Below are 21,633 nucleotides of genomic sequence, written 5' to 3'. Positions count from 1 at the left end.
TAGGGCTATAAAAGTTTACCATCACAATGTGACAATCAAATAGTTTCAGAGAATAATAAAATATCCTTCAAGACTTATTGTTGTTTATTCGTTTAGTCGCTTCCGACTCTTCGTGACTTCATGGACCAGCCCACGCCAAAGCTTCCTGTCGGTCGTCAACACCCCCAGCTCCCCCAGGGACGAGTCCGTCACCTCTAGAATATCATCCATCCACCTTGCCCTTGGTCGGCCCCTCTTCCTTTTGCCTTCCACTCTCAGCATCTTCTCCAGGGTGTCCTGTCTTCTCATTATGTGGCCAAAGTATTTCAGTTTGGCCTTTAATATCATTCCCTCAAGTGAGCAGTCTGGCTTTATTTCCTGGAGGATGGACTGGTTGGATCTTCTTGCAGTCCAAGGCACTCTCAGAATTTTCCTCCAACACCACAGTTCAAAAGCATCGATCTTCCTTCGCTCAGCCTTCCTTATGGTCCAGCTCTCGCAGCCATATGTTACTACAGGGAACACCATTGCTTTAACTATGCGGGCCTTTGTTGTCAGTGTGATGTCTCTGCTCTTAACTATTTTATCGAGATTTGTCATTGCTCTTCTTCCAAGGATTAAGCGTCTTCTGATTTCCTGACTGCAGTCAGCATCTGCAGTAATCTTTGCACCTAGAAATACAAAGTCTTTCACTGCTTCTACATTTTCTCCCTCTATTTGCCAGTTATCAATCAAGCTGGTTGCCATAATCTTGGTTTTTTTGAGGTTTAGCTGCAAACCAGCTTTTGCACTTTCTTCTTTCACCTTCATCATAAGGCTCCTCAGTTCCTCTTCACTTTCAGCCATCAAAGTGGTATCATCTGCATATCTGAGATTGTTAATGTTTCTTCCAGAGATTTTAACTCCAGCCTTGGATTCCTCAAGGCCAGCTTGTCGCATGATGTGTTCTGCATACAAGTTGAATAGGTAGGGTGAGAGTATACAGCCCTGCCGTACTCCTTTCCCAATCTTAAACCAGTCTGTTGTTCCGTGGTCTGTTCTTACTGTTGCTACTTGGTCGTTATACAGATTCTTCAGGAGGCATACAAGATGACTTGGTATCCCCATACCACTAAGAACTTGCCACAATTTGTTATGGTCCACACAGTCAAAGGCTTTAGAATAGTCAATAAAACAGAAATAGATGTTTTTCTGAAACTCCCTGGCTTTTTCCATTATCCAGCGGATATTGGCAATTTGGTCTCTAGTTCCTCTGCCTTTTCTAAACCCAGCTTGTATATCTGGCAATTCTCGCTCCATGAACTACTGAAGTCTACCTTGCAGGATCTTGAGCATTACCTTACTGGCATGTGAAATGAGTGCCACTGTTCGATAGTTTGAACATTCTTTAGTGTTTCCCTTTTTTGGTATGGGGATATAAGTTGATTTTTTCCAGTCTGATGGCCATTCTTGTGTTTTCCAAATTTGCTGGCATATAGCATGCATTACCTTGACAGCATCATCTTGCAAGATTTTGAACAGTTCAGCTGGGATGCCGTCGTCTCCTGTTGCCTTGTTATTAGCAATGCTTCTTAAGGCCCACTCAACCTCACTCTTCAGGATGTCTGGCTCTAGCTCACTGACCACACCGTCAAAGCTATCCCCGATATTGTTATCCTTCCTATACAGGTTTTCTGTATATTCTTGCCACCTTTTCTTGATCTCTTCTTCTTCTGTTAGGTCCTTGCCATCTTTGTTTTTGATCATACCCATTTTTGCCTGGAATTTACCTCCAATGTTTCTAATTTTCTGGAAGAGGTCTCTTGTCCTTCCTATTCTATTGTCTTCTTCCACTTCCGCGCATTGCTTGTTTAAAAATAATTCCTTATCTCTTCTGGCTAACCTCTGGAATTTTGCATTTAATTGGGCATATCTCCCCCTATCACTGTTGCCTTTTGCTTCCCTTCTTTCTTGGGCTACTTCTAGTGTCTCAGCAGACAGCCATTTTGCCTTCTTGGTTTTCTCTTTCTTTGGGATGTATTTTGTTGCCGCCTCCTGAACAATGCTGCCAACTTCTGTCCAGAGTTCTTCCGGGACCCTATCTACTAAGTCCAGTCCCTTAAATCTATTCTTCACCTCCACTGCATATTCCTTAGGAATATTAGTGAGCTCATATCTAGCTGATCTGTGGGTCTTCCCTAATCTCTTTAGTCTGATCCTAAATTGTGCAAGAAGAAGTTCGTGATCTGAACTACAGTCAGCTCCAGGCCTTGTTTTTACCGACTGTACAGATGTCCGCCACCTTTGGCTGCAAAGGATGTAATCAATCTGATTTCGGTGTTGTCCATCTGGTGAAGTCCATGTATAAAGCCGTCTCTTAGGTTGTTGGAAGAGAGTGTTTGTTATGCAGAGTGAATTGTCTTGGCAAAATTCTATCAGCCTGTGTCCTGCTTCGTTTTGTTCTCCTAGGCCATACTTACCTGTAATTCGAGGTGTCATTTGACTGCCCACCTTAGCATTCCAGTCTCCTGTGATGAAAATAACATCCCTTTTAGGCGTGTTGTCCAGTAGGTGCTGCAGATCCTCATAGAACTGCTCTACTTCAGCTTCTTCAGCATTTGTGGTTGGGGCGTATATTTGGATCACTGTGATGTTAGATGGCTTGCCCTGAATTCGAATTGAGATCATTCTGTCATTTTTTGGGTTGTATCCAAGCACTGCTTTAGCCACTTTACTATTAATTATGAAGGCTACTCCATTTCTTCTGTGGTCCTCTTGTCCGCAGTAGTAGATCTGGTGGTCATTTGATGTGAAGTGGCCCATTCCAGTCCATTTCAGTTCACTGACGCCCAGAATGTCTATCTTTAATCTTGACATCTCACCAATAACCACATCCAATTTGCCCTGGCTCATAGATCTTACATTCCAGGTTCCGATGGTGTGTTGATCCTTAGAACATCGGATTCACCGTTCACCACCAGCACCGTCGGCCGCTAGCCGTCCTTTCGGCTTTGAGCTAGCTGCGTCATCACGTCTGGGGCTAGTTGAGCTCATCCTCTGTTCCTCCCCAGTAGCATTTTGACCATCTTCCGACCTGGGGGTCTCATCTTCCGATGGTATACTGACATATCTCTGGTTGTACTGATCCATTTAGTTTTCACGGCAAGAATACTGAGGTGGGTTGCCATTACCTTCCCCAGGGATCGCATTTAGTCTGACCTCTCTGTCATGACCTTCCCGTCTTGGGTGGCCCTTCATGGTTTAGCTCATGGCATCATTGAGGTGCTCAAGCTCCAGCACCACGACAAGGTAACGATCCTTTGCTGAAGTCAAGACTTATAGATTTATTAAATAAAATCATGACTCCAGTGGGATTGGTACTATTACCATTTATATACAATAAACCCAACCAACCAATCTGAGACAAAAGAAATTGCTCATCATGTACAATATGAGTCTCCTGTAAAAACTCATCATCCACATTGTCCCTGTATTTACTCATTCATTCATTCATTCATTCATTCATTCATTCATTTATTCTTCAAATTTCTATCACTGCTCATCTCTCCCAAAAAGGGGACACTGGGTGGTACTGTTTTTGAAACAACTTTCTACACTTAACAATATTACACATACCTTTTAATAGTAATTTTATTAAACATTACAATTAAAAGATAAAAACTAATACAAACTAAAAAAAATAAAAAAAATAAGGAAAATAAAAAGTGCAAAAAGGAAATAAATAAAAAGAAAAATAGAAAAAGAAAAAATAAGAATATAGTAAAGAAATATATATATATATATATATAAAGACATTATCTCTTTTTCCATGTCTCATTTCTTATCCATAAACAAAACCTAAAAACCTCATTGTTCAGCCTTGATTAGCAAAAGTTCACTAAAGGTTACCAGAGATAACAACATATATATTTTAACCTTGATCAAATACACCAACTTTATATTCCTTCCTTTTACTTTTAACAATCTTAATCTTTAGTCCTTCCAAATAATGTCCTAGAACTTTATTTCTTTTCATTTTGTCTTTGTCCCTTCTGACAAAATTCTTCAAAACTACAAATCTCTTTTGTAAATCTAACATAGGAAAGTTATCCAAATCACTCTTTGGGTTTGTTATTTGTATATCCCTTTTAGTTATTAAGGCATCAGCTGATTTCATTTGTATATCCAGTATAGCATCTTTTTCCATATTATTCTTGTAGCCTGTCATTTTTAAATCCACTTTCAGGTAGTCTCAGTCTCGTCCATAACATCTTTTAAACACAGTCCATCTATAATGGCAGACACTCTTAAAATTAACTTCTGGGTCCATTGTTCCCATATATTGTCCAATCTTAAAGTAATTTGCTCCACTGTATATTAGTAAGTCAAATTTAAATATTACACATACTTTAACATTCCAACTTAATAACCTAAGCATTAAAGTGTAATAAAAATAATTCTAAAAAGAAATTATGTCATATTAAAAGTTTCTTTTAATGGCAAAATATAAAATAACCAAAATTCTAACTAACCTAATTACAACTGATATACTTGGATAAATTAAAAATAAACAAATATAAACAATGTAAACAACACTATAGACACAAAATATAAAACATGAACAAAATAAGTGACTTCCAAGGAGACCCCTAAACCCCTAACCCCCCTCCCTCCTTCCTTCATTTCATTAGGCAAATAAGTTCCAAAATTATTTCTAAAATTGGAACAAGGGGGGAAAGGAAGAATCCAAATTTAATATATATATAAAAAATATAAAAGTAAAAGCAATTATATATAAATTCCCAAAAAGAGGCTAAATAAGTTTAACTTAATTTAACTAAACTAAACTGTTTAACTAATACAACTCAGCCAAAATTCAGTCTGATTATTAGCATTCAGCAGAGAAGGTGAAGGTATAAATAGGATTTCCGTGTTATTGAAAACCCCTGGTATGTTTGTAAGTATGGCACATGGTTGGTTCCAGCATATTGGGAAAAGATGGTAAAATGTAAGATGGCTGGTTCTAGCTTATTGCTATATATAATGTGCTGATTATCCTTCCTGGTATCTCTCTTGTTGGCTGTGATGATTCAACCATCTGCCACCCCTCCCCACATGTAATGTCTTGTGCTGGCAACCAATTTAAATAGGCAATTGAACTTACTTCAAACTGGTAATTGGACAGCACTCTGTCTTATCTGAGAATAGCAGGCTAGCCTAGGGAGCACATAAAAGATTACAGCTCTCTTCCATCTCCTCCCAGCTCTTGTCTTTAACACCTGCTGCTTGAGGCCAGCAGCCTCCCAGAAGTTCTCCCCAGTTATTCTTGAGTTCACTAGCTTACCCTAGAGCTATCATGGCTCTCTGTGTTACATGTTTCAGAACTGACGTGTTTCAGGCCTCACCCAAGCTATGAGCATGCTAGCATCTCTCTGTTACTCATCAGAACAGCCAGAGCCTGAAAAAAATGATGCATCTTTGAGGTGTTGACTCACTAAACTCAAACCAGGACCAATTTGTTCTCAGATTTGCATGAACTTTGGAAAAAAGACAGATTGCTTTTCATAAACAGGGAAATGCTGTGTTTACGCTTGTGCAAGGTCTGTTGTACTTTTGAATCATTTTGGAAATATGTGCAACCCTACTACGTATCTATTCCAGAGTAGGATTCTCAAGAATTAATTTAATGTAGAAAGAATTCTAAAGCTGCCTGCAAAGAGAGCCCACTGTTGAATGCAGAAAGACTTCCTTCTCAGAAAACAGGCATAGCCTGTGACTGTGGATTGGGCATGTTCTTTCTCTTGCCACCTGGAAAGAATTTTTCCTTTCTAGTCACTCCCAAGGACTAAGTCTCAAAAGCTCAAGTGACAATCACAGATAACTGCAGCAGGTCAGAGATTCCTTGAAAATTATCATCATCATCATCATCATCATCATCATCTGGCTTAACCATGTATCTGAGGGTTCAGTGGGTCTCAATGGGTAATCTTTTGAGTTCTTCACCTCCTTCTTTTTTTTGCAATAGGGCAAGCTGTAGCACTTCAGATTGGGAGGCATGTGGCTCTCAGCAGGAGAGGCACAGCAGACTACTGGGTTTTATTTATTCTTCTATGACCTGCATGAAAAAGTGGCTTTACGGGAAATGATGATTTAGTGTTTGTAGTTCTTATGAGCTTCTGTAGGAGCACCAGAGTGTGCAAGATTTCAGCCAAAATGAAACAAAAAAGAGGGGAGGGAGGATGAGGGACAGAAAGAATTCAGGGGGGGGAAATTATTTGGCCCACACACTCAGAGCATCTGTGATTACTCTGTGTTCCCTTCTCTGGGAATATTCATGCTAACATTCAATGGGGGTTCATTGATTTTCTCACCATGCTTATTTTCTATTACGTTTTTCAAATTCACATTCATGATCAGTCATGAGCGTGCCATAGCAAAATTTAAGGGGCTTCTATAACAAAGTTTCTAGCAATACCACAATTTCAACTGAGCAGTATCCCAAGTAAAAAAGACACCAATGATAGAGGCTTTGATATTGATCTAGTCATGATGACAGCAGCATTGATAAAATGGGAAACTACTGCAATTTTCTCCATTATGGCTTGATCAGTGGCATGTCAGAAGACTGTTTCTACAAAGGAAATCATCATCACCATCACCATCACCATCATCATGCAGCCAAAGGCAGGTTGGTATCTAAAGGTCTGAATGACCCTCTTCTACCTGCATTCTCCTTGCAGTTAGAAGTCAAAGAGGAATTATGATGAAGGAAAGTTCTGATTGGCTCTGGAGACTGGTCTCCTTGCATATACTTCATTTGGTTCCCCACTTCTTGCAGGCTACAAAAAGCAAGCCATATTAGAAACCTTAAAAATAACAAATGGGGTTGCTTTCATCTCTTTTTTGGAAGAAAACCTATTCACATGGGTGCCTTCTTTTAACCAAATCTATGCCCTTGTCACAATTAATCCTGGACAGTCATGAATTTTAGTAAACCAGGATACATTGCAATAAGGGTCTATCTGCATATCTCCATGTGACAAGCTGCACTGGTCTGTTCTGCCTTTTCTGTCAAAGTGGTAAATGAAATTGCTCCTATGTAATGTTAATACTTCCCAGAAGCCATAGAATACAGAACCCATATATCCATTCAAATCTCTTTCTCTTTTCTTTTTTCTCAGTAGAAAATGAGATAAAGAAAAAGAAACCAAGGAAAGCAAAAAAGGGAGCAATCTTTAACAGTTTGGAACATGTTACTATGCTATAGAGCACATTTCTCAACCTTGGTGACTTTAAGATGTATGGACTTCAACTCCCAGAGTTCCCAGAATTCTGGTGTTGAAGTCCATACATCTTAAAGTCACCAAGGTTGAGAAACACTGCTACAGAAAACAGACAGGCTAGAAAAACTGATACACATACTTGCTTGTTTATTTAACAGATTTCTTTCTTAAAAGTATTGCTTCCCTATTGAATATTTAGCATAGCTTAAAATATTTAGCTTTTTAAAAAAAATAAAAAAAGAAGTGGTGTGGGAGGACATGGGCATGGTATACTTTGAAGCTACTAGCTCCATTGAGCAACAAAACCCTTCATGTTCCACCAGATTGAAAGTTGTGGTCATATAATGCCAGGAAAAAAAAAAATCACTTCCCCCACAGAAAGCAGAAGTGCAGAAGACCCCAGAAACAGACAGGTAGTAGAAGGAAAACAGAACGGTTTTATCTTATTTTTAGGAGTGCAGGAAAAATGAAAAAGGAATCTGAAAGAGATGAAGACTGCAGACTGGGCACAGAATAACAGGTGGTGTACTGATACTGCCAGTTGAAAACTAAGGATGGCAAAGGATAAAACAGGACTATGCAAATCACAAAAGCAAGATGAATCAGACAGCCTCTTTGATCTAGTGGAAAAATGTCTCTCTACATTTTGGCACCTGGATCAACATAGGGCAGCCACTCTCCCCTGGCCTCTTGTTTGTACTCTAACAAGATTTGTGCAAAAATATCCCTTTGAAGCAGCTCTGAAAAACAGTGTTGAGGGGAATGACCACCCTACTTCACTTTGCTGGAAGAAATGGGCTTGTGTGTTTGCCCCGCATAATCATCAGTGCTATTTCTGGCTAAGGAAAACACTGATGGCATTGATGAGCCAAGTGCCTTAGCAAAGAAAACTACACTGCCTCAACAAGGTAGATTGTATCCTTTCCATGGTACAAAACCAAACTGAACCTGCTGCTACACCTGGCGTGCAAGGCTGTGGATAACCACCAAATGACAGTAAAGTGATTCAGAAAGTCTAGCTTTTTGATGCCATCTAGTGGGCATCTGGGTGCTTGCAGTCCATATTTGGTAGCTCTAGATTTGAGAGAAACAGAGGGATCACACAAGGGAGAACAAACCAGATCCAAAAAACAATAGAATAAATCTGAATCTCTCTCCCTTTCCCTTTCCCTTTCTCTGCAAACCTCCCTAAACATTAATTCTAGCAGAAGAGTGAGATACAAATATGAAAGCAACACACCTCATTAAACAATGTTTAAGACTCTGCAAAGCTGGAACGTTCTTTGAATCTCCAAATTGCCTTCAAAACTCTCTGAAGCAATGCAGAGGGACTTGATTTGATCTGACACTTCAAACTGATTTGAAGATTTTATTCTGAGGAGTAATTCAAGTTGAATCTCTTTCAAATCCAATCATCCCTTTGAAAACAAAGACAGAGATACACAGACACACATACCTGTGCAAAGCAAACCTGGTCTGCCTTCAGGCATCAGCTCGTCTGTACCATAACTTGAAGATGAATCAGCCAGCCTCTTTGATCTAATGGAAGGTTGTCTCTGCATTTTGGCACCTGGATCAAAAAAGGGCAGCTACTCTGCCATGGTGTTTTGAAAAGGAGTTCACCTTCAGTGTGGTGTTTCCCATGGAAGGGATCTTTTGCTTCCAGCAAATTTGGACCAAAGCATCTTTTCAAAGCATCCACTAAGAGAAGAGCCTTCTGCATTGTTTATGCAGTGAGGAATGGCCATGCCTCTTCAGTTTGCTTGAAACAGGGAAGGGTTCGGGTTGAAGCCATTTTTGTCAGAGTGTGCTGGAAAGCGTTTGGCCCGAGAGATCAGAAAAAACACACACCAGGAATTTCTATAAAAATAAATGTATTTACAGAAAGCACAAAAACCTATTTACAAGCTTATGCATTCACACACGCTGAGCTGAGTAGGACTGGAAGGAGCAGCTACAGAAAGAAAACAAACTGTGACAAGCCCAGGCAAATTCCTTCCAGGCAATTTTCTTATATGGTCATTCTTTTCACACCCAAAACTGAGGACAATTAAGTTTGACCTGTTCACCCTGTCAGAGTGATTTGTTACCACAGTAACTTAATTCCTCTACAGAAAGTTTCTTTGCAGAAAAAAATAAATAAATACCAACAACTTTTCCTGAAATGAGGCAGCAGGTCAAGGGAGATGGCCCCCCTCTTTGTTGTCTTTAACTGAAACACCGAGGTGGAATTTGGTGGGCCTCCCTGAAACTATGCTTGCCTGAGTTGCCCATCCCAACATACCCATCAGGGCATTTAGAATGGCGGTGACTGATTGCTTTGCCTCTCTAGGAAGGCGGTTGCTAGATAAAGCCAAGAACGAAGAACAACAACAGAGCTTTTGAAAGGGAGAGCAAGATTGCAATCAGTAGTACACATTCTTCCCATTTTGGAGAGCAAAGTAAGCAACAAAGAACAACATAAAGGCAAAGAGGAAGAAACTGAGCTCTGAGCTGGAGCGCTCATCTTATCTTGCAAATGCTGTTTGCAGTTATCTCTCCCGACACGTCTGTTCTGCTTACGCGCCTCTTCTCACCATGGTCTCTGCTTTCTGGCTGTCTTCATTACTGTGGGGAAATATCTTTCCTCATCTGCCTCTGGTCTGAGCTGCTGTGGATGGGGATGTTCTAGGGCTAAATTAGCCCATTTGTTTCTATGGTAAACCCAGCTGCTCAGTCTAATCAGACCTATTTCTTTTGCCAGCTCTTTGCACTTACAGCATGTTGGAGAAACATCTAAGCTGCAGTGATATAATTTGAGTAATAACACTGAAGCAAAAATAATTGTGAAACTTTTCTTTAGCTGAGATTGGTCATGGCTGACTAAAAAAGTTTCTTATCTCATCTTTCCAGTGTTTAAATCTCAGAACATTCAGTACCATTTTTCCCTCCTGTTATTTCAAACCAATAATTTCATAATGGCTCCATTTGATTTTGAGGTATTATAATCTGCAATTAATATCTGACACAGATATAAAATAAACTGGGGACCTGAAAGTGATTGGTAATGAGTAGGTTTTGAGAACTAAAGCAAAAGTTCCCTAACTTTCTGAAGAGTGAGATCTGTAATCAGGACTTGAACTATTTGTGACCTCCATTTTGTCACTCAAACTTCAACTCCCTGTAAGCGTAACATGCAAGACATTCATTTGGCTGGTTAGGTTGCCATAACAGACCATTGTATCTGAATATTATTATTTTTTTTACTATTATGATGAATATTTGGGAAGGAATATGATTGCTCTCCAGGCTGCCTGGTTTCTTATCCCATTTTCTATGCAAACTGAGCAATGGGTATTGTTGGTAAAAGTGATTGCAAGTTGTATAATGTAGGAGGAAGACACAGTGGAAGACACCAGGATGGCTAAAATTAGTAATTTATTCATTAAGTCCAGATACTTACAACCTCAGAGAGCTCCTCCCCCAGTCAGCTGTGGTGAGCACAAGTAGCAGTGAGGAAGGTACACCATGCACACCACTGGCAAAAAGGTTGCCATCATTGGGCAAGTTTTATAGCCCTTCAACTGCTCTCTTCCCTCTTCCCCCAGAGATGCTCAGTTTAGGCATCAGCAAGGGAAGGTTGCATATTAACATGGATTAGCTACATTGTTAAGTGTCTAGCAGGTATGCGGTGCCTAATTAAGGCAAAAGTGGGAAATCATTACCTAACTGGGGTCCGAGTAGGGAGCTTGCACAAAGAAAGGCAGCAGCTTGCTGGTTTGAGAAGCAAATAGGAAGGCTTGTCTAAGCAGCCTTTCTTTCTACTGTTAATTTAATAATGTAGGTCAATCTCAGGACACAGCTATTCCATATATGATTATAAGTCATCTTTGTACCTCCTCTCTCACCTTTATGAATGATCCAGGTCTTAATCAAACAGTGAGGAGCAGATCTTCAAATCTGGTGCCCTCTACTGGTAACCCAATAAAGCTGGTTAATCCTAACCATGTATCTCTCAATAAAATTTAAAGCTATCCCCAAACTATGCCATTTCAGATGTGTTCTGGTTTCTTCAGAGGATGCCTCTTGACAGAGACCCCCCTCAGTAATATGTTTTCTGTCTTGACATTTTTTTAATATAAAGAAAGAAACGATCCAAGAAAAAGAAACATGCTGAAATTGGGGAGAGGAGGAGGAGGAGGAGGAGGAGGAGGAGGAGGAGGAGGAGGAATACAAATAAATAAATAAATAAATAAATAAATAAATAAAATAATTCAGCTCAGTTTCTAAACATCACATTAAAGCTCTGCTTCATGGAATAATATTGATCAATTTTTATGCTTTTCTTTGAATGTATAAGCAGAGAGCAAACATATATCATCAATCCCAGATTGGATTGATTCCAATTCAGGAATCAATTCAGGATAGCACTGTTTCTCATAAAAGAGTTTTGTTTTTGTTTTTACTTCACCTGATGCTTGAGAAAGGCATCACTCTTCATACAATGATAAAATCCAAATATTTTGGATATAATTCAAACTCATGTTCACATCTTTAAACCTTTTTTTTCCCCCAAACCATCTTAACAAACCTATAGCTATTAAACCAAAGTAGGACAATAGTGGAGCTGTCATGTTCACCATTCCAATGTTGCCGGTACATCGTAATGTTTTGCATGTCATTTGGCTGATGCGTGTTTCGTCTGGGGGGGGAGGAGGATTCCATCTCGTGGGACTGTTATATGTTAGTAGCTGGATTGGAATGTGTTTGGGTTATCTCGTGTGTTCAAGGTTCCTTTCCCAGGACATCAGCAGAAACAGTTACCAGCACCTGGGGGGCGGGGGGAGTTTGCAATGGCAGGGCAAGGGGAGGGATTACGTTTGAGCCGAGGGTTTTTAGTTTGTATTTGGTGTGCTTTTGCTCATTCTCAGCTTTCTCTGTATTTTCATACTATTCTTTAATAAATCAGATATCATTAAGTTCCTGCTTGTGAGTCTGAGTCTATTAGGGTAGGCAATCCTTACATAAAGCTGAGAATCTCAAAAAAATTTCCGTTAGCCCCTTTCCAGATTTTTTTTGTGAGGGAGAAGTGCTAGCGATGAGCAAACCAAATCCCCAAACCACGGAAAGCAAGGAATCGAGCGAGGGGGAACCTGACTCCACGGTGATAAGAACAGAGAGGGTCCCTACTCGGGAGTTCTCAGAAATTCGGGAGGTGTCGAGCTCCAGCCTGGGAGAAGAGGAGGTTGGAGGTAAAAGAGCCCCTGAACCGACCAGTGAGTCACCAGGCAAACTGGTCACCTGGGATGAAACACAGGGACCCCTACCAGGGACGTCCAAAACGTCTTGGAAACAGCGGTACCCAAGTTCCCCAACTGTGGTGAGGCAGGAGGGAAAGGAGGATTCCCAAACCCCTGACCATATAAGACTGGTGGAGGCCAAATTGGAGTCACTAGAATTTATGTTTCAGAAAATGTCCATGGACTGGGGTCCCCGGGAGAGGAGGAGAGAGGAGTCTAGTAATAGGCATTCGTCTCCTTCTTTGCCCCCACCTTCTTTGGAGGAAAGGAGTAGGACCCAGTGCAGAGAGGAGGCAAGGGCGCCGAGGGTGAGAATTTCAAGGTCCCCTCCTCAAGAGCGGAGATCCCTGGGAGCTAAAAGAAAGTCCGACTGCCCAGCTGTGGCGAAGGGACCACCCGGAGTGGGGGTTAAGGACCTTACCATTAAATTTGATGGAGATCCAACTAAGCTATCGTTCTTCCTTACCAATGCAAGGAGTTATATGGATGAATGGGAACCGTATTTTCGTTCAGAAAGAGCCAAGATTAATGCCATTGCCACTAAGCTCAAGGGGCGGGCTGCCGATTGGTATGTGCAGTTATGTCAATCGGATGCCCCTGAGCTGGAGGAGTTCGAAGAATTCCTGTGGGCATTGAAGCTACACTTTGAAGACCCGTTAGCTAAAGAAAGGGCAAAACGGGCGCTGAGGGAGCTTAGCCAGGGGCCACGATCAGTAGCAGACTACGCTCTGGAATTTAAGGCTCTGGCTGGGAAGGTTGAGGATTGGTCCCAATCTACCTTAATAGAACTTTTTAAGGACAGTCTGAACACAGAGGTCCTGAGGTGGTCGCTCGGTAGGGACGACCCAGATACCCTGTATGAATGGATACAGTTGGCAGGGAAGGCTGAGCATGCCCATGAAACCTTCGCTCACAGGAAGGTGATGAGATATTCCAGGCTCAGCAAGGGTTCCCACCCTGCTGCGCCTACTGGGAAGTCTGGTCAATGTGCCTGGGAGGAGGAGAGGGAGCGCCGCTATGCGAAAGGGCAGTGCCTCCGATGTGGAAAGGAAGGTCACCGAGCGGCGGAATGCCTGAAGGGCAAGACCGATGATCGTTCGGGGAAGCCGATGGGGAAATCTCCCTCCCTACCCAGGAAAATGAAGGCAGCCATGGCTGAAACTGAAGTGGAGGAGGTCCCTTACTTCGGGGATGAGGGGGAGCCCGATCTACACCAGCCAGCAGGAAATGCCAGCCACCTGCTCTAAAGAGCGCCTGTGGGCAGGTGGTGGAGGATGGGCGCGAACATGTTTCGGTGAGTGTCAACTATCCCACACTGACCGTTAAAGTGAAGTTAGGCTCCCACACAAGAACCGTTGAAGTTTGGGCATTGATCGATTCGGGGTGTTCGCGTTGCTTGATGCAACCTGATGTGGTGGCTGCTTTGGAGTTACCAGCTTTCCACTGCAACGTCCCATGATTTTCACCCAGCTGGATGGTTCTACAGCGGGGGGGAAACCGGTCACCCATTACACAGGCATGGTGGCATTACAAATGGGCAGCCACCGTGAGGGGCTGCCATTTGTGGTGGTGCCTGTGGGGCATCCCTTAGTCATTCTGGGGATTCCTTGGTTGGTCCAACAAAACCCATATATAAATTGGGTACACAGGACTTTGACTTTTGGGGATGGTTTCTATCAAGCCCCTGGGGAGGACAACGCTCCGGAGGCTGCAGTGGGGAGGGCGGTGGCAGCAACCCCACATTTCACTGTCACACCACTGGAGGGTTTGCCGGAGCAATACCAAAGCTTTGCAGATGTGTTTGGTGAGAAAGAAGCGGACCAACTCCCACCCCATTGAAAAACCGACTGTGCGATAGAGTTGGTCCCTGACGCTCAACTGCCCAAACCAAAAATTTATGCCATGACTCAAAAGGAACTGGCGGCGTTGAGGGAGTTTGTGGACAAAAACTTGACCAGGGGTTTTATTGAACCAGCAAATTCGCCAGTGGGCACCCCCATCTTGTTTCGAGCGAAGAAGGATGGGACATTGAGACTTTGTACAGATTACCGCAGATTAAATGCGGTCTCGATATTAAACAAATATCCTCTGCCGTTAATAAAAGACATGTTAGCACATCTGGCTAAGGGGAAAATCTTCTCTAAGCTGGATTTGCAGGAAGCCTATTTCCGCATCCTCATACGGGAGGGGGATGAATGGAAGACTGCTTTCAATTGTCCACTGGGTTCTTTTCAGTATAAAGTTTTGCCTTTTGGGTTGGCGGGGTGTTCATGCAATTGATCAATGAAGTGTTACATGAACATTTGTTCAAGGGTGTACTGGTCTATTTGGATGATGTTTTGATTTATACTGAAACAGAAGAGGAACATGAGCGCTTGGTGAAACAGGTGCTTAGCAAACTGAGAAAGGCTGAGCTCTATGCTAAGCTGTTTAAGTGTGAATTTCATCAGACTCAGCTTGACTACCTGGGGTACAGGATTTCTGACAAGGGCATTGAGATGGATCCTACGAAGATTCAAGCTATTTTTGGGTGGGAGTGCCTGTGCACCCACAGGCAGCTCCAAAGTTTTCTTGGGTTTTCCAACTATTACCGCCAATTCATCCAGGGGTTCGCCGAAATTGCATTGCCTCTCACTGACTTGTTATGTACGAAGGGGTTGGGGAACACACGCAAGGTAAAGAACCTGGGGGCATTGCTGAATTGGACACCTGACTGCCAGTTGGCTTTCGACAAACTCAAAAGCCTGTTCACTGCTGAACCCATTCTTCAACACCCTGATCCCACTAAACCCTTTGTGGTTCAAGTGGATGCTTCAGATTTCTCAATTGGAGCGCTCTTGCTGCAAGCGGATGCTGACAACCACCTGAAGCCGTGTGCATATCTGTCCCGGAAATTTTCCCAGACGGAAAGGTGGTGGCATGTTTGGGAGAAAGAAGCTTTTGCAGTCAAGGCTGCTTTGGAGGCATGGTGCCACCTCTTAGAGGGGGGCTAAATGTCCTTTTGAGGTTTGGACTGACCATAAAAATTTGGAAGCGCTCAGCACGCCCCACAAGCTCAGTCCTAAGCAGATCCACTGGGCTCAATTTTTCAGTCGCTTTGACTTTAAGTTGAAATTCATTCCGGGCAAGAAAAACTTCCTGGCTGATGCGCTTTCCCGCCTGCCCCAGGATTCGGTCCAGGCACCTGACGTTGTGGGTACACTGGACAGAACCCCAATTGGGGTTGCAAGCTGTCACATGCAGTCAGACTCGTGCGCAGCTGCCCCCAGCTTCAGTTTCACCAGCTGGGGGAAGGACGCCAATTCCCTCGCAATTGCAACAACAGTTTCTGCTAGAGGTGAAATCTGATACTTGGTTGCAAGCGAATAGAGACAATGTTACATTTGACAGAGGCTTAGCTTGGAAGCAAAACCACCTCTATGTCCCTGACAGTTTGCGAAGGGAAATTTTGATTAGGTCTCATGATGATAAAGTGGCTGGTCATTTTGGGTTTGTCAAAACCTTGCATCTGGTACGCCGCCAGTTTTGGTGGCCCACATTGAGACGTGATGTAAAAAGTTATGTTGCTTCTTGTCCTGTCTGTGCCATGTCATAACGGAAGGGGAGTAAGCCGCACGGGCTGCTGCAGCCGGTGGCCAGCCCCTCCTGTCTTTGGGAGGAGGTTTCTATGGACTTCATTGTGGATTTGCCTCCTAGTCAGAGAAAGACTGTGATTTGGGTGGTAAAGGACTACTTTTCCAAGCAAGCCCATTTCATTCCATGTGCTTCTATTCCGTCTGCTCAGCAATTGGCCCGCCTTTTTCTAATCCACATCTACCGGATTCACAGTAGCCCCTCCCGCTTGGTCACGGACCATGGGACACAGTTCACTTCCCAATTTTGGAAGGCATTTTTGAAGCTGGTGGGCACCAAGCAGGCGTTGTCCACTGCATCACATCCAGAGACTGACGGATCTACGGAAGTTCTTAATTCCACCCTGGAACAATTTTTGAGGGCATTTGTCAACTATCAGCAGGATAATTGGGTTGATCTGCTACCTTTTGCTGAGGTGGCTTATAACAACGCCGTCCATCAGAGCACATGGCACACCCCTTTCCATACTGTTTTTGGACGGGATTTTGTTCCCATTCCTGAGTTGCCTCAACCCCCCACGCAGCCCTGCTCTGCTTCTGATTGGGCTGCTCAACTGGCAGATTCGTGGCCAGTGATTCAGCAGGTGTTGGCTGATGCCCAGTCTGCCTATAAACTGCACGCTGATAAGCGACGAGCCCTTCAATCTGCTTTTAAAGTTGGTGATAAGATCTACCTTTCCACCAAGTTCATTAAGTCCCCTCAGCCCTCGAAGAAGTTGGCTCCTAGGTTTGTTTGTCCTTTTCCCATTGTGGGAGTTGTGAACCCGGTCACGTTTAAACTGGATTTGCCACACAATCTGAAACGTTTACATCCTGTTTTTCATTGCAGTTTGCTCAAGCCTGTCAACCACTCCGATCATTGGCATCCGCAACCCCCACCTCCTGCTCCGATCATGATTGACGGACAGCAACATTTTGAGGTGAAGGAGGTCCTTGATTCTCGCCAACTTCGTGGCACCCTGCAGTACTTCATTTGGTGGAAACACTTTCCCCACCCTGAATGGGTGTCTGCCCGTGATGTTCACTCTCCTGTTTTAGTTAGACGCTTTCATCTAGCTTATCCTCTGAAGCCTGCTCCTTAGTGTTTTTGGGGGGGCGGTATGTCATGCTCACCATTCCAATGTTACCGTTACATCGTAACATTTCGCATGTCATTTGGCTGATGCGTGTTTCGTCTGGGAGGGGAGGAGGATTCCATCTCGTGGGATTGTTATATGTTAGTATCTGGATTGGAATGTGTTTGGGTTATCTCATGTGTTCAAGGTTCCTTTCCCAGGACATCAGCAGAAATGGTTACCAGCACCTGGGGGGGGGGGGAGTTTGCAACGGCAGGGCGAGGGGAGGGATTATGTTTGAGCCGAGGGTTTTTAGTTTGTATTTGGCGCGCTTTTGCTCATTCTCAGCTTTCTCTGTATTTTCATACTATTCTTTAATAAATCAGATATCATTAAGTTCCTGCTTGTGAGTCTGAGTCTATTAGGGTAGGCAATCCTTACAGGAGCATGCTCATAACATATGCATAAGTATCTCTAGATCATCTTATACTTCCACCTTAATGAAGCTGACAGCTCAACTCTTTTTACACATTCCTGGAGGCGTCCGATGAAAATGAAAAACAAAGCAAGCCTACCCTAACTGAAAACCCACTCCACTGCAATTAGAAATGTATATAAATAAATAAATATAAATGGGCAGACCAAATTATAAAACCAAAAACTGGTTTAATTGAATGTTCTGCTTTCTGCAGTTTTCAACAATCCAAATCCTTATCTGCTCATGAATTCAATTGTCTCTCTGTGTGTGTGTCTGTGTGTGTATTCCTGCTATTTTTGCTCAGGCTAAGTTCATTGTGTGTACAAGGGTCAGAATAATCTCTGTGCCCCAAGTTCTCCCAAATCTGACTTGTAGCCTTTACTATTGAAAATACAATTGAATTTTGGCTAAAAAAAGAAGCCAACTTCTGCCTGGATGCCAAAGGAGTCACATAATAAATTTCTAATAGTGCCCACAAAGGTTTTTGGACCTGATCAGTTGCATTCCATATAGGAACAGAAATAAAATTATATGCCAGGAATAGCTGAAAGGCAGAAAGGTTAAAATCTTCATATGATATCTGCAATTTTGATAAAGATAAATCTACTGGAGTGGCTTTCCTCCAAACAACCTTTCTTAATAACTTTTCAATATGCTTGAAAAATGTTGAAGGTATTAACCTGGGAATTCCTCTAAGTACATGTATCAGTCCTAAAGTAATATTCATTTTGACAACTTACATCAATCCCATTAAGCTCCTTGTTGTTGTTCTTTAAACCATCTAGCTCCATCACTATTAATCCGAAATAAACAGTTTGAAATACGTTCATCTATAAACAAGTATCCCCTCCACCACCACCACCTTGGGATAATTATTCCAAGATATTTAAAATAATTGAAACACCAAATAAAACCCCATTTTTAATGAATTTCCAGAGATAAATTAAAGCCTATAGAAAGTTTGTTTGTTTATGACAAATGCTTTTATGCTATCTCAATCAAACAAATCTAAGCTGCTTATAAATGCTATACAACGTTAATACATTCAAAGAATAAGAAATGCAAACATAATAATATAATATATTAAAGATGCCATTCCATATCAATAATTAATAAAAAGGAGTGCCTATACCCACATCAGATACATACTTCATCACCTCCTTGGGCCATGAATACCCACTTAAGCATCCAGTTCTTAGTAAGCTTTCTAAAAATTAATACTGAATAAATATAAATATAAATATAAATGAACAAATAAATCAGAAGCACTGATTTATTTCTGTGGGTAGGTAGTTCCACAAGAGGGGTAGTTCCACATCTGAACCTTTGCCCACTACTCTTTGCAGGAATGAGGACTTCTAGCATCCACCCTTTACCAATCTACCTCCAGTGGCCAGATTCAGCTTGGAACAAATATCTCACAGATACCCAAGCCTGACACCATGTAGAGCTTCACAAATTATTATCAGCACCTTGAATTGCATCCAGAAATAAACCGGCTATCAATGTATTGGTGCTGATGGTTATCAGGACATGGGCAACTGTGTTTTGTACCAGCTGAAGTTTCTGAATGGTCCTCAATGGTAATTTCATGTACAGCACATTACAAGAGTCAAATCAAGGGGTGACAAAGGCATGAGTGACTGTTGCCAATGCCCTTTTTCCAGGAACAGCTGTAACTGATGAACCAATTGAAGTTAAGCAAAACCTTCCACCTGCTGATCTAACAAGAGCTGTAAGGAAAGGAGAATCTCCAGACTGCAGATCATCTCCTTTTCGGGTAGCACAATCCCATCTAGAGTTAATGCTGGAACAGTCATGGAATCTGACAATTTCTGGCTTAACTGCCACTCTATCTTGTTTGGGATAAGTCCCAGTCTATTCCTTTGCATCCAGACTCTTACAGTCTCCAGACACTGGGGTCAAGACTCCAACCTTATCTCGCATTAGAAATATATGGGAATTATGAGACTTACTCCAATTAATTGAATAATATGATAATTCACAAAGTGTTATATCAATCAGTTTTGCTGTAGAACTTTCATAATGGTCAATACAATATAATGTATTGAGATATAAAAATTTAAAAAAATACAACATAATGTATTGTGAGCATTTAATAAGAATTTGGGTTCAACTCTAAACACGTTTATGCTCAGATGTCCTTTGACTGCCTAATAAGACAGGTTCCAATCAAATTAAATACTGTGTAAGAGGAAATAAAGGACATTCTTGACAAATTTCAAGAGACATCTTTATAGGTGAGGAAATAATCCCATTTGTAATAACCTTGACAAAAGGATTAGAATATCACATTTTAATCCAATTAATGAAGAAAGAATCCAAATATGTATTTTTCAAAAAAAAAAAAACTTGCTCCAAAAATTTCCACTGCTTGTCTTGTCATTTTCTGAGTCACTTTCTCTTGTCATGTCTGGCCAATGGAATCTTTTTGAGTTGGCAAAATAATATAATGTGTTCCATTTGCTTGTGTCAGATACTACTGTGGAAAAAAAGGTCACTGTTTGAATCTATTCTTCAACAATGGAATACACTAAAAATGTTGAAAGCATTCAAACAGACTCATTAGAGACTGAAAGCTAATTTTCATTTATTACTGAGGCACACAAAGTGTCAGAAGCAGGTGGCAAATGTCAATTAGAGAATGTGCATAAAATTGTTTATTACTATTGAAAATCATACAAAAATGGCAAGCTATTTTCTCAGCTGTGTATACTAAGTGCAGTCATGTATGAATGGCTATGCCTGAACCACCTAGAATGGAGTAAAGATAAGAGTTAGAAAGACAGCTTTCTCTGACATCAGGAATGTTGTTATTTTCTGTTGGTAATAGCTATAAAATTTAATATGGGCATATTATACCTATGGGGTAAGATTACAATTAATATTTATTCAGGTCTTCCCAAATGTTGGGAGGTTGGAAAGAAGATATGGATAATTTCACCCTCCCTTTCTGAATTCTGGAAAATATTGGTTTTCCATGAAGGTCCTCTCAACAGTATCGGGATCTCTAACAGAATTTGTATATGGTCCAGAGGATGATGTGCTGTTCCAACAGCTAGTATGGTTTGACTCAGGAATTGGCCACCTTTTCCAGCACTGAGCTGAAATCTTACAGGATCACCATGTGACTAAAATCTTATGAGATCACCTTATGTTCCAAGATTTTGACAATCTGTCCATCCCCAGATCTTGCATGGTCTGACATGAGAATGACCAGATCTCACGCAATCATATGTAACATTTGAACTCTCATGTATGTTCATTGATTTTAAAGGTTTTGGCAATTAAATATAATTTGCATTTTTCTCCAGACATCTTTTAGGATTGTTACAGACACCTTAAAATTCATATGCACCCTGTTTAAGTCATTATGATGTGGCTTAGAAGAACTGAGTTCAGCCTTGCCACAGTCATAATTAGCTCCTTGGCCCAGGGCCCAATTGTCTATCTATAAAATGAGAAACATGGGGACAAATTATAGTTAGGTTTTATCCAGTGAAGTTACTACCACTTCCAGCTTTCCCCAGAAACAATTCCTTTTCTTTGCTTTCCTCCCTCCCTCCCTCCCTCCCGTGCTTTGTTTCATAGCACCCTTCCATTCAATATAACATTCATTTGATCAAGCTGCTGCTTCATAGGAATGCCAAAAATAGGTTCAAAGAACTGGTATAGATTCGGGCAAAATAAATACAACCCTATCCCAGGTCACAATGGAGGAGGTTAAAAACTAAGAAGCAGAGAGAATCATGTCCCCATCCTCCCAAAAAGAAAAAGCAAATCCTCCCCTGATAATTCCTTAAAAAATATTCTTCGAATTCACTGTTCCAAATGACCCCTTCCCATACCACCAGAGAGAAATGACAAACGTATTTTAGGCTGTGATAGATGTAAATTAGCCAACACTTTACTTCAGCACCCTTCTCA

Source organism: Candoia aspera, chromosome 1, assembly GCF_035149785.1.
Source record: "Candoia aspera isolate rCanAsp1 chromosome 1, rCanAsp1.hap2, whole genome shotgun sequence".
In the NCBI taxonomy this organism is placed as follows: Eukaryota; Metazoa; Chordata; class Lepidosauria; order Squamata; family Boidae; genus Candoia; species Candoia aspera.
This window is presented reverse-complemented; position numbering follows the sequence as displayed.